This window comes from Periophthalmus magnuspinnatus, chromosome 14 (assembly GCF_009829125.3).
Source record: "Periophthalmus magnuspinnatus isolate fPerMag1 chromosome 14, fPerMag1.2.pri, whole genome shotgun sequence".
In the NCBI taxonomy this organism is placed as follows: Eukaryota; Metazoa; Chordata; class Actinopteri; order Gobiiformes; family Gobiidae; genus Periophthalmus; species Periophthalmus magnuspinnatus.
In genome coordinates, this window is record NC_047139.1 from 14528637 (window position 1) to 14543316 (window position 14680).

Sequence of the window (14680 nt, forward strand, 5' to 3'; positions counted from 1 at the left end):
AGAGAACAGTCTTTTAGATTCATTTTGATGTAGCCTGTGACCCATGCTGCTCAGACCTTATGGATATCAACCAGAAAAGCAAAAGCTTCCATGATTTCTCAACACTAGTAAAGAGCGTCTGAGCGTGGAGCCCTAGACCCCTTGACTTCAGAGTCGACCTTCTGAAGGCATCAGCACAACATCATGGACTGAAACATCAGGACCTATTCCAGATAGAAACATCCTGTGCCTGCTTGTATGCACAGACATCACAGATTGGCTTAATCAATTTAGACTGCACCCATAACCTTAAATAATTTTATCTAATCTTTAATCTTTAGACCCAGCCAAGAGATTCACTCACTCAACTGCATATTTCATATTTAAATGCTGTCTGTTTAACTTGGTCAATAACTACCGTATTATCTGGACTATAAGTCACTTTGGAGTATAAGTCATACCAGCGAAAAAAGACGCAGTAATGAAGAAAAAACATATATGACATAGACAACTAACTGAATATGTGTCTGGTATGTCTATGTAAGATATTAACAGTTAATCAGATACGCTATACTAATGTAACATATGTCGGCTTGTCCGCAAGCACGAGAGACACTAAATTTCTTTTCACTGATGTTTACTGTGGTCTTACTTCTTCATCTTGCAAATAGATAAAATATAACATAAGCTCTGGCTCATATTACATATCCACACAAAATTGCATCTGAAAGCATGGAAAATATACATACCACTTTGGCCTGCTTGTAAACTAAACGATGAACTGAAAAGTTTATATTTTACTTTTCAATTGTTTCTTAAATAGTGCTCTGTCAGACAAGACTTTGCATTGGCGTAAAAGGCTGAACTGGAAAACAGGAAGTAATTTTTGCGACCTTAAACTAGACTGATAAAATAAACATTTACAATATTCTTTCAAATGAAAAAATATTTCCTTTATGGTCTTATAAATAGACGGAAAATAAATAAGTAGAAATTAAATATGAAATGTATAAAAGAAAACAAGAATTAGACTGTTTTTTCATGCTTTAGTTACAAGTTTATTTGCGTCTCACTCTAAAATCCATTGAATTCTTCACACTCAGTGTCACTTCTGAACAACTCCACCTGCTCCGGAAGTAGTTAAAGCACTGCTTCCGCATGGCCATCATACTGGTACGCAAGCTTAGAGTGCCCTCATGCAGCTGTCAGTGTGACAATAATGAAGACGTGAAATTATATATTTTACTAATTTCACATATAAGTCGCACTCCCAGCCAAACTGTGAAAAAAGTATCACTTACAGTCCGGAAAATACGGTATACATAAACCATAATTTACTTTGGTGAATAGCGATGTTATTTCCAGATATACTGGATCAGTAATATTTCTCAACTTTTGATGAGTGGTGCCCAAAAACTCTTCCAAACACTCAGAAAGACCATGTGAGTCCTGCTTTCACTTAAAACTAAACTCAATCCAATGTGTTATATTAATTATCTCTTTTAATATCACCACACAATAACACTTAGAATTGATTAGGACTTTTTTTTTTTTTTTACCTCATATCTGGCGACACAGTTTGGCCATGTTTATGGAATTCAAAATCTTACATTCCTTTAAAAGGTTTTATTTGACAGGAATCCACAATGTTTAATTCAGTAATGCTTAGTTAATCAAGACCTCAAACCTAATTTTGGGTTTGTAAACAACTCCAAAAATGTTTCCAAAGGACCAGTGATACGGCTTCAGACAAGTCCCAGAGAGGAAAGTACTTTGGCCGACAGGACTGCACAGCTTGCATGTATCAGATGCATGTATTTTAATATCAAACACTTGCAATGTAACTGTACAGTGTGTTAAATCTGTTTTAACACACTGTACAGTTTTATAACAGAAAACACACACTAATGTCTTCGTAGAGGTGCAAATGCAGGGAGCACAAACTTCAAAAATGAAAAAAATAAAAAATGCATAGCACACTCAGATGGCGGATTGGCCATCTGGTGCTATTTTTAAGGAATTAAGAGAAACTGTAACAGATGTTACTCTGTGGATGTTGACACATAAAATGCCATATATTCTCCATAAAATATTGAAAGATAATTTTTCCTCATGTGTACCTGCAGTGGCTTGTCTTAAAAAGAAGCAAATTTTTTATTAAAATTGTCTTAAAATACTTCAAAGTTTTCTTAAATGCTCAGTGCGCCATGGTCCTGATCTGACCGACATGACACCAGCATCAGTCTTTGAAGCGTCCATAAGTCACAGCAGCCATTTTGTTATGACAGGACAAACACAACAGCACAAATCTGAGGTGAAGAAGGATGTGTTTACATGAAGCCGTGTGGTTAATCCATCAAACGCTGTGTGAGGGGCAGAGTGCTCAGCTGGTGGCTCTACAGCCTAACAGGAGGGTCCAAAGACTATCACACCACGAGCACATGTGGGGGTGCACAAGGCTCTATTTTGACATTCTAATCATAGCCTCTAATTCATAGTGAATGCGTCTCAAATGCAAATTTCCTCTCTTTCAGAACAAGATATCACTTATTTTACCTCAGGCTTATAGCGCCCGATTTTCTAAGCGTTTGTACAAGTGAAAAAGGGATAGCACACACTAAAATGACACAAAAATCTGGTGCAATTTTAGTTTGCATCTCTGATGGGCAAATTTAGCGCATAAATATGCAAAATGAGGCACACTGCACAAAATTTTAGGTGAAGCAAATCCAAATTAAGTTTTTTAGCAGTTTTACCAGTGTATGGGAAGCGTGGATGCCACAGACCATGGACCACATCATCCTACGTCTGGAACTGGCTCATATACACAGGCACTGTGCACACAGTGCATCTTCACATGTTCATCTCCGGTCATTATCCCACTTTAATTTGATTACACAGGGCTGGGGACAGCAAAACCTCATCACATTTTCCACAAGCAGGTCGCATTAGTAATTGAGATGACTGAATGTCCACACTGCACAGAGAGAGGAGGGAGCAGCACATTAGACTACTGCTTATTGTGCATGCACTTGATATATAGTTATTATCATAACATCCACAGGTGTCTTCTGCACCCATCATAAATTTTTATGTAATTGAGAGCATGCTAGTTGTTGTTGGGAGAATTCCAACAGTGCTGTTTTCTCACAATGATTATTATTATTATTATTATTATTATTATAAGTAAATCCATAAACCCTGCCCCTCACCCTGGTCCTAACCATAACCCTACAGCCATGGAACCAAACAAACCTGAGAACATAGAGCTGTTAGCTTTACCATGACGGACTTGCACTTATAAACTAATTATGGTGAATAATTAGGATGCTCAGAATGCATAAGGTAAGTGAGGAATAACTTTGGACAACTGCAAACCGCTTAAAGTTAACTAGTTATGTTTTTGTACAACAGTAAAAGTCAGGCATAGAATAAATGTATAAAACAGAGTGACGGTTTGAGAAGGAGAAGGAGGGTTAACTGCTGTAAAAGATATGGTCACTACAGGCTCGATGGTTGTACTGCCCATAGCCAAAGTGTCTGTGTTTGCTCAAAGTTTTCAGTGAAGAAGGTAAACCAGGCACCAAGTTATCACCTGCCAGGCACCAAGTAGTTACCACTTATCACCTGCCTCCCCGGCCCTTCTGATGATATGAGATTCATTCTCATTCATCACAGCGTACAATGGCAATGGCACTGGATGAGAAGGTGACTTTCCTGGACACTTTGAGGGTGTGTTCAGTGCCTGTTCAAAAGTCCCCTGAAGCAACCTGTGTATGGTGTCCCTCTGGTACTGGAACTCACGCGGCAGGCAGTCAGAGAGGTAGCGGGAAGACAGAGACACCATTCCAGCCATCAACCTCACTACAAAAGTTTCCAGTCTGGTCTCCTGGTGCAGGAACTGGGTGATAGTCACCTGACCATAGGTGCCCACCTCACCATCCATCACATTCTGGCAGCAGAGGAGATAGGCCAGGTTAGCTCGCTCATACTTTCAATAGAGCATCTCTGATCTGATTGGCCATGTCAGTGGGGGATTTTCCAGTCCTCCTGAGCTCATCCAGGGCTGATTTGTAGATGGCATTTTTATAGGTCAGTAGTGCTGACAACAAGATGGTGAGTCTCTGGAGGAGCTTGTCAAGCCAGAGAAGCTGTCAGCGTACTACCTCCTACAGCACCTCATGCAGCTAGTAAAAGTATTTGACCCATCCAATGAGAAGAATACATACACAAGATACACTTTGGCACAGACCCTGGCTTAGAATTAATCACTCAGCTCAGTTATGCACTTCTGTTACACGCATTTTTCCACCAAAACTGTGATAAACAAGCCTGAAGAAAGATCTGCTTTGATCAATAAAGTTGCACTGAGCAGGAGCTGACATTTCTGCAGCCCTTTTTTTGTACTGGTTTCCTTATAGTGCCCTTGCACCATATAGATCACACACCACACACGACACCCTTATTGAATTCTATTCTGAGCTGCACACAGAAACCCCAGTGAGTCATAGTTTTCTGATTCAGACATGTTTCTACCATTTCTCCTCCCTGTGCCCTACACACTACTCCTCACTCCTGTCATGCTCATTGTAAGTCCTTGTATTGTAGCACTGATCTCGCTGCATGTCCCCTTCTCCCTGTGGGGCCCTCCGAGGGGGGCTCATGACCCTGTCACTAAAACACTGGTTTCTGTGTGTCTCTGTGAAGATCACTGCAGTAAAATGCCTGCTCACATTCTGTCAAACTACACCACAAACTGCACACTTGTATAAATGCATCTTGATTCAAGGCCCAGCAGGATGCCGTTTAAAATTCACTAGGTGTCATCTGGTCATCTGGTGTTATTGTTATTAGCTGTTTTAATCTTTTATTCATGGGTTTTAACTGTTTATGGGCAACATTTTGAAGACATTTCACCACTGAAAATATACAATATGCTACTACATGATTGCATGCTCAATCAATGCACTCGTGTACTCAGTGGTCAGTTATACCAAATTAAGAATATTAGGAAATACAGACAATGAGTCTGCCTATGAGCATGCCCAGGCTGTCTGACACTCTAATCTGTCCACTTGGCCTTTTGTCTCTTCTCTTGACTCAGCAGGTGTGGAGGTTGTAATTCACCATGTGCAGAATGTATTTCCAATTATACCTTTGGTTCTCCAGCCGATCCAATCTAATCCTGGATAATCTCTCTAAGGCCGTGTCAGCAGTGTACAGGGGGCTATGGGCAGAGCTCTACTCCAGGCCTGTAAATAATAAATGAGGGTCTACAGGTGGCATCAATGCATCTCAAAAAACTAGAGATAATATGGTCGAAATCATAATGGCATTTTTATTTTGATATTGAGACATCAAAGATAGTAATTCCATTTGTATTCAGTGTACACTACCAATCAAAGGTTTGGACCCATTTTTGTCATTGTAGACTCACACTAAAGGCATAACAACTATAAATGAATACATATGGAATGTAGAAAACCTCAAAATAACTCAAACGTTATAACTTATTTGTTATTCAACTTTTTTTCTTTACTACATAATCCCATATATTCCATCATATATTTCATGTCTTCCGTATGTATCCAAAATGTAAAAAGTAGTATAAAAACAAAAAAAAAACACTGAATGAGAAAGTGTGTCCAAACTTTTGACTGACAACTAGTAACCAGTAATCATTCAGTATCCAGTAACCAGTTAAAAAAAAAAAAAAAAAAAAAACTGTCTGGCAGGTCCAGAAGTCTGTTACAGATCCAAGAGAAAAAAAACCTTGGGAACATGCAAAGCCATCGCCAGTTCCATGAACAGAAAGCTGCCTGGACCTTTTCTAATTGATGCTTAATAGTGTAAGTCCATTTAGGCGCTCCAGACATAGTAGATCTTCTCTCAGCTGATGCTAATCACTAAGATGGTGACAGTAATTCTCAGTACCACCCACATATTTTGAGAAATCTTGATGTTTGTCGTGCTTTATGGGGGGTCCCACATCCAACTCTGAAGATCTCCATATGTGATTGTTCTCAACTCTTTGGCTGCTTCTCCAGTTCATCTTCTGGCAGGTCAGGGACGTTGATGAGTGGTGTGAAGTTGATTTCAATAACTGATCATCTCCGTTCTCTCTCTGTGATTCAATGGCCACATCCACAAAAGCTTTGAAAAGCGTCACTTCCATTTTCTGCATCAAATAGATTTTTTTAAACTGTCTCTTACCTCTAAAAGTGCTTGTTAACTTGTGACGCCTGAAATCGTATTGTCACCACCACACTGTTGATTCCAGTGATGTGCAGTCAGGGGAGACAGGTGAGGGTGTGCCTCAGCTGTCATCACAGAGAAAAAAATCTATGAAATGGTTATATTTATCTAATGACTTGTGCTATAAAGTTATATTCTATTTAACTTTGCAATTTTAATTATTTTTTTTTACTCAAAATTGCAGATTTTTTACTTATACAGTTCAAATACTGAGACGTGTGGAGAGGCACCAGCCGTTCGTGCCTCACTATGGACTGTGCTGTGCTCAGCAGTGACAGCTACTGGCTTTAAGCGGCTGTGAAAAGGCACCGGATCACCTGGCCTCATTTTAGGGGCACTCGTGAGCCCCGGGTTTCTTGCAACTCCTGGGGCAGCAGAATAGTGACAGCAAGCTACAATTTAGAGTTAACAAGTCAAGTTTAGCAATCTGTTCACTTTTTTCTTCTTGTCTGGCCCTAATTTTTAACAAGGAAGATTGCATATTAAAACTCAAGCAGTTTTCTAAACTGGACTTTCCGTTGAAGCAGGAGGTTATAAATGAAGGTAGACCAACCCCGGAGCTCAATGGTTTGTTCCAGACTAAGAGACGAAAGACTCGATCTTTCCAGATAGAGTGGTACACACGAAAAGGCTGGCAATACAAAACCAGCTTGCTTTTTATTTCATACTATTAGAGGTGTTTCATACAGACTTCAGAAGTTTTTTTACACTTAAACTTAAATCTTTCACTAATTCATTACACGGGCAGTCCGAGAGTTCTGTGTTACTAGTATGGCTGTAGTTCTTTAGCCGTTTAGACAATCGGTCGGGCAATAGTGTCTTAATCAACCAAAAGTCGGCTTTTTGGCGAATTATATGGACAACAGAAGAAAAGTGAAGGTATGTATGTATTGAAGATTTGGGAGTGAATCCTGTGATCAATCTGCCCTTTTCTATAAAAATACATTTTTCCTAGTACTTTGTTGTAACAGTTGTTTTTAGTATTCTGTTGTAGTATTTTGATTACAGTTACATGGTCAGATAATAAAGATAATTCATTGCTTGGGAGCTTTTAGTCGACTAATCAATTGACAGGACATGTCTTTAGTTGACCAAGAATTTCTTTAGTTGATGACAGCTCTAGTTATCAGCAACCTGTTCCATTCACAAAGTTACCAAGATAAAAACCTTCGAACACTTCTGAAGGCGGTGCGTGTAAAATAAACCCAACATAACAGGTGACAACTTCTGACTATTTAACAATAGCACTTTACTCTTGAAATATAGGGTACAAATTGGATAAGACAGCAAGGAAATGAGAAAGTTAGTGCTGTTTTAATAATTCTCTGATGAATTATCTATAACAGACTGAATAAATCTTTAATCACAGTAATGGACTTTAGAGTATAGATTCAATAAGCCATTTAGGTGATGAATGACTGAGGAAGGCCTGTGGTACCAGGATAAATCAAACATGAGGGAATCTTAACTCCTCTTTTCTAAAGTACTTTTTTTGATACAAGACAAAAATAACAATAAAAAATACTTTTGGTTTGTATTTAATCTTTATTTTTTATCTAATCTTTTGTTAATAATGTTGTTCCCTCATCAAAAACATGCCTGAAGTGGTTTAATACGCTATTCATGTATGTTTGAGTAATGTAGCGATCTCTCACGGGCCCTTTTAGAACACTCCTAACGGTTAGCAGTATCATTCTGTCATATGCAATATACAAAACACATTACACACTATAACTTCACAAACCTGATGCGATGTACAGTAGTTTATGAACAGAATGCAAGCTGATTGTAATGTGATAGCACTCTGTAGGGGGAGTGACTGTTACCCCAGGCTCAGACTGCACGCGGTGTAGCTCTGGTCCGGTGGCTGCAAATATTCCATATAGTACAAAATATGAAAGGAGCTCAGACAGCACGCCCGGCACTGCCAGAGGTTTCATGGAGCGCCGGCTCAAATCCGTTGGATTCTATTGTTGCCTGAGTCGACTGTGCTGACCAACAGCACAGCAGAGCCTCTGGTTCTCATATGAGTGCCGCACTGCAACTAAACCGGTCCAACACAGGAGCCACAGCTGGACCGGGTACAGTCTGAGTGAGGGATTATGCATTATCAATTACCCCATAGAAGAGTAATAACCCACCTTTAAGGATTAATAGTTGGATTGATTCACATTTAATGCAGGTTTGAACAGTTTGTGTCCTGTAATGAAATGATGTTCGTGAGCGAGCCGGCTCTTCTGAACAGTTCCTTAACATGAACGGTTGAAATTTGATCTCATTTTCAAAGGACCTACCATGCTGAACCAACACAAGAATCAGCACAAAAGCAGAGTAGGCAACATGAGTGAGAGCTTTTCACAAAAAAAAAAAAAATCATTTGACATCATAATAACAGTCTTAATTATCCATCCATCCATTTTCTTCCGCTTATCCGGGGTCGAGTCGCAGATGACCCGGCCCTTGGATATTACAATCATGTAATAATTATCATGATTGTAATATAATTTCCAATTCTAAACACACTCCCACTCTCATTTTTGAACCATTTTAAACAAATCTTAGCCTTGGTCATTTCTCTCTGTGATTAGTTTGTGGATAAAAAAGTTCTCATGTAGACTTCTGTCATAAACATAAATAAAATATAATAAAACTCTTAGAAATACTTCACAATGTGCATTCAAAAAGAAAGATGATGGAAAAATGGTAATTACTAGTATCACCACCACCACCACATTGGAACTTTTCTAATACAATTTATACCACTACTACTGCAACTACAAGTATCGACATTAGGCCTACTTATATCAGTACACAACTCTGTGTTATATCATGTGAACTTGAAGTAGCAAAGATTAGATTACAGTTCTAATTCTGTATGAGCTCAGCTGATGCTATTCTAACTGGTACAACAACAAACTCTCAGCATTTAGGGAAGTCTTCCAATTTAATTTACTCTTCTGCTTTTTTATTAACGCTAATCTTTATTGATTTAAACCTTTGCCTAGTCAATTCTACTTAGTGCTTGGCCTTCATAATTAACCACAATATAAGATCAATTTTATTAATCTTTTCACTGACAAAAAAAGAAAAACATCAATAAGTGAATTGCTTTCTCTTTTCTGTAATTACAAAAATGTGTGAAAAGGGAAGTATCCCTGCTTAGACTGCTGTCTCTGCATCCTGGCCTCGGATAAGCAGAAGAAACGGATGGATTCATTTACCGCTACAATCAAGGCGGTCAACTTGAATGAGGCCAGATCTCCAGATGTGTTTCCAGAGAGCCTCAGATGGACATCTCACATCCAATAAACATTTAATGTTTATACATTATTGTCTGTGCTTATCAGTAATAAATTCTGTTCTGACCTCTCCAAATTAAAACAATAACATTAGTGAACCCTCAGTAGGATATGCACAAGTTTGGGGTAGTAAAAGCCGGAGTTAAATCTGTCAACTGGACATTTCACTGCTCATCCAAGCAGTTTTTCAGTTCTGGTCAGATTGCTGGTGGACACTGCCTTACATCTATACTAAAACTGTAAACAGCTATTGTTTACAGTTTCTGTGTGTAGGCTATTGGGCTACACTAAGTGTGAACTGAGCCTGGGACCTACTTAGCATAATCATTCAGCCTAAACAAGCCTACTGACTAGCTCTGTGGTTTTCTTTGTTCTCTTTGTTTGCTTTGGGTCTGAGGATGAAGTTATGAATTGGAGATAAATTATGTCTCAGGCCCCCATTCCTGTTTAAGGAAGAATTGTCTTTCCTACAAAAGTAGCTTCTTTAACTTCCCTCTAAAACTATTTCTTTTCTCTGGCTAAGATCTGAACTTCACCATCTTCAAAGGAGTGGTTAGTGTCTTTGAGATGGAGATGTACGATGGACTGGGGTCCAGAGGAGCTCTCATGACAGTGTTGGTACATTCTCTTATGGAGGAGCTGTTTAGTTTCTTCAAAGTAACACTCACTGCAATCTTCACTTTACTGTTCTATATATATATAGGCATTATTTAAGACTTACATTTTAATTAACACATATAATCAATTCATATAGGATAATACCAATGTTTTATCAAAAAACTACATACCTTAATGTTAAAACTTTCAATTTGCTATCACCACCGTCTTAGCATGCACTGACACTAAGTGTCAGTATAAGTACAATAACAAGTACCACAAATTACTCCTGTACATATCACTCTAATTTTCACTATAAGTCCCATTATAAGTACCAATATTTGTACCGCTAACTACCACTGTATGTAATACCATAAGTGCCACTAAGTATCACCAGAAGTTTTGGTATAAGTACCACTGTAACTACTACTGAAAGTACCAATACAAGTACCGCTATTAAGTAATATTTTAAGTATCACTGTAAGTATCGGTCTAAGTACTAGTCCAAGTACCACAGTAACTGCTGCTTAAGTATCACTGTAAGTATTTACTAAGTTCCATCTTAGCTACTATTAAGTAACAGATCTTATTTTAAAGTGCTAGATTCTAATTATATAGCAGACACAAGCACAGTGGGTCTTTATCCATGTTATAATATTTGTTCCTTCTCATTTACACTCTCAAAGTTGTATTTAGTATGAATCATGCATGTGTGAGTAAACTTTATTCTTCTGTATTCAAGATGTCATTGCCATTTCTTTTTTTTGTATTTGGTCATATATAAATTGGGACAGTCATGTAGCCATTTTGGTAACAAAAAGTAAAAGTAAAAAAAAAATTTTTTAAATCTGCATAGTTTTCTATATTTGAACTGGAACATTTGACTATATATTACCCTTTACACTGTTGGTGAGCATCAAATTAGTAAAAAATAGAGTCACCTGGGACATATTTTGTATAAAACACTGGGGCAAACCACTGATTTTGGATAAATCTGCTCGGACAGGGGACACAAATCTCAAAATGGGGACTGTCCCAGGTAAACAGAGGCATCCGATTGCGCTAGGCAGGTGGGAATTAGCTCCCGTTGGGCTCTGCAATTTTTCAACCTGGATGTCAGTGGACTTGTTTTTTTATTAAGTTGTTTTAGATCAATACTGCTATTTAAAGAGTCCAAAATATAACATAATTATCCACCAATGTCATAGGTCATAATATATATATAGCAGATAAAAGCACAGTATTATATATTCATTTATTATACTGGCTCATGTGCGTTAGTGTATTTTTATTGGCGCAGCAATGGTTCAAATACTCTATTAGCACTGTTATTGGCCAGCAGGCACGTCACCTTTCTGCCAATACAATGCTCCTGACACAATTTCCCATGAGCCTTTGCACACACAAAAGAAAGGTGTCACCCGGCTGCCATGTTGGCCAGGGCGGCTAATGAAATGTCCACCTCTGCCCATCCCACCTGTCTGCTCCCAGTTCACTGTGGGTAATTAGTGGTCTGGAAAACAGCAAAAATGGCAAGGCTGGGCTGCCAATAATGCTTTTATATCTAAGCAAGCCTGTTGGCGGTACGTAATGACTTTGGCAGGTTATTGTGTGTCCTGCTCCTAATGGCTGGCCACTTGGACCATAGCAAAGGAAAACATATTATACCAACACATCACATTTTATGGCACTATCAATATTTTAAAGAGCGGCCCAGCTGTGGGAGTAGGCGAGGAGGGCGCAGTACCCGGGAATTTAATAGCAGCACTGTTAAAAGTTTAAAGCCCAACCTCCTCTAAGGAATGTAATGTGTAAAATAAAATGTGTTACATAAAATGTAATAAAATGTACAAGCTAGATAAACAAACGGTGTCTGACAGCTGGCTGTAGCTGAAGGTTGTGTTTTTTAAAGATAATTCAGAGTTGACTTGTTTTATATTTTTCCCAGTACTATTATTATTATTATTATTATTATTAATTATTAGAAGATAGAAGTTAACATTTAAGCACTGTAATACAAAATAAAAATGTCCTTTTCACACTGCCACTAGACTAGTTTCCCCTAAGTGTGGATTCACTCTTCCTGCTCCACTCATTCTCTATGAGGATTTAGCCGTCGCTCTAACTTAAATCAATTTAAATATCAGGCAGGCAGGCATTTATTAAAGAAGGTATTTGTGTCTCAAAGCAAATTCTAACTGATGGAAAAAGCTGGCAGGACAGTTAATATACTACATGGAGCAGCATAAACTTGATGTTTCAGTCAGGGTTCTGAAAAATGTACTATACAGAAACTACATTACTGAAAGTATCAAGTGATATGATCCTGGCAGCAGACTCAGGTTGCTACACAGTCTTGGTTCTATTTGATTTGACCTCTACCTTTGATTCTGTGGATCATATAATTCTCATTGACTGGCTTGAAAAACTGGATATTCTGGGTCTGTACTCCAGTGGTTTTCATCTTATATCAAAGACAGTGTTGCTGTAAATAATATAATGTCTATAGTGTCTAGCTTGCCATGTGGAGTCACACAAGGGTGAGTCCTGGATCCCATTTTATTTTAGCTGTGCTTGCTGCCTTTGGGCCAGATTATTCACTGTTTCAGAGATGTCCATCCATCCATTTTCTTCCACTTATCTGGGGCTGAGTTGTGGTAGTGTGAGCAGGGACTCTCAGACTTCCCTCACCCTAGACACGTCCTCCAGCTCCTGAGGGACCCCAAGGCATTCCCAGGCCAGCCCCTTTTTACAGAGGGACCACCACCCTGGTCTGCCAGTCCAGCGGTACTGTCTCCGACCACCATGCGATGTTGTAGAGACGTGTCAGCCAAGACAGCCCCACAACATCCAGAGACTTGAGGTACTCGGGACGGATCTTCTCCACTCCTGGAGCCTTGCCACGGAGGAGATTGCTAACCACCTCAGTGACTTCAGCCAGGGTGATGGACGAATCCGCCTCCAGGTCACCAGTCTCTACTTCCTCCTCAGAATACGTGAGTGGGATTCCTTCCACTGCCTGACAACATCCCCAGTCAAGGTCAGCAGCTCTCCGTATGCACTGTAGACAGGGTTAGTGAGGCACTGCTTCCTCCTCCTGAAGTGTCAGACAGTTTGCCAGACAGTGGTCATTACAGTGGTTCATTCAGCAGAGCCATCATACTTTTTTATACTTGGAACATTCATTTCAACCTGGAGAGACTCAGGCAGACACAAAGAGAAAAGTATTAGTAAGCTTTATTGAATGAGTTATCTTTGGCGCCTAGACCCTGGCAGAAGACATTGTGATGAAGGGCGTGGTATCTGCAGTGGGGGTTTAAACTGGGCAGTCTGGGTGAAGAGGAGGTGCGGTGAGCAGTGGGGAGGAGTAATTGGAATGAGGTGAGCCTGAGGAGCACGTAAACTGTGGAGAAGAGGTGAGATAGATGGGAGTGCACTTAATTCTTCCATTCTGAATTTAATCTAGCTCCATTATAAGCCTGTATCATACTACAGTGAGAATATTCTGCCAATTATTAACTGGGCCAATTCAGCAGGAGGCCTGAGGGCCAATAAAATTGAGGACCACATTTGGCCCCTGGGCTATAGTTTGGACATCCCTGGCTTGTACTATTGTTAATTTGTTACACTATCATCAACATCTGCAGGAGTGTGAAGAGTCTTGGTCTCACCCCAAGTCAATGAATGAGGAGCAGCTAAAGTTACTCATTTTCATCTAAATTATTCTGCAGATACCTCAGACCATCTCTGTGTTTTGTATCAGATCAGAGGCACAACCCATCCAGTCTGTTCAAACCTGAGCTTCGAATCACACATGACAAATCCCCCCAACCGCAGCTCAGCAGGGGAGGGATGATCTGGAAAGTGAAAATATTAAATCATACAAGTGCATGTGAAAATCTGAGTAAAACAATTCATGACAAAATAATCACAGTGAAAGCTGAACTCAGGTGTAACTGGTGTCATGCATGCTGATAAAAGTTATTAAAACTGCTGTGGTTCGTTATTCTTTCTTTCATTTAGTTTAGAAAATTTAAATTTTATCTAAGAAATTAACCAAACAGTGGTCAAAACATAAACATTTCATTAAGATCTAAATAAAATCCTTAACTTTCACAGTAAGAGATTACTGAAGCAACCCTTCAAACAACAAACAAGGCTAATTCTCATAATGATAACGTAAATTCATTTTCCAGAGCACAGTTAAAGCAACACTATGTAACTTTCAAGAGGTGGCATGTCAATTTGTCACATTATTATATGGAAATAGAAAGTTAAAACCATACTTCAGAAGATTCTTTATGGAGGCAATCACAATGACTTTTACATAGAGATAAGCAGGTAGTGTACACTTACATAGTGCAACTTGTTTTTTTGTTTTTTTTAATGTGACAACCACAGATCTTTCATTTTGCTGTAATTTAGTTCAAAAATGGTACAATTGATGAACAACCTATACTACATAGTTAAACTTCAAACATTCTTTGTTTAATGTGCTGGATTAGTCCTCAGCATTCTGGTTTGAAAGACTTTTTGTAACGCTATGCTGT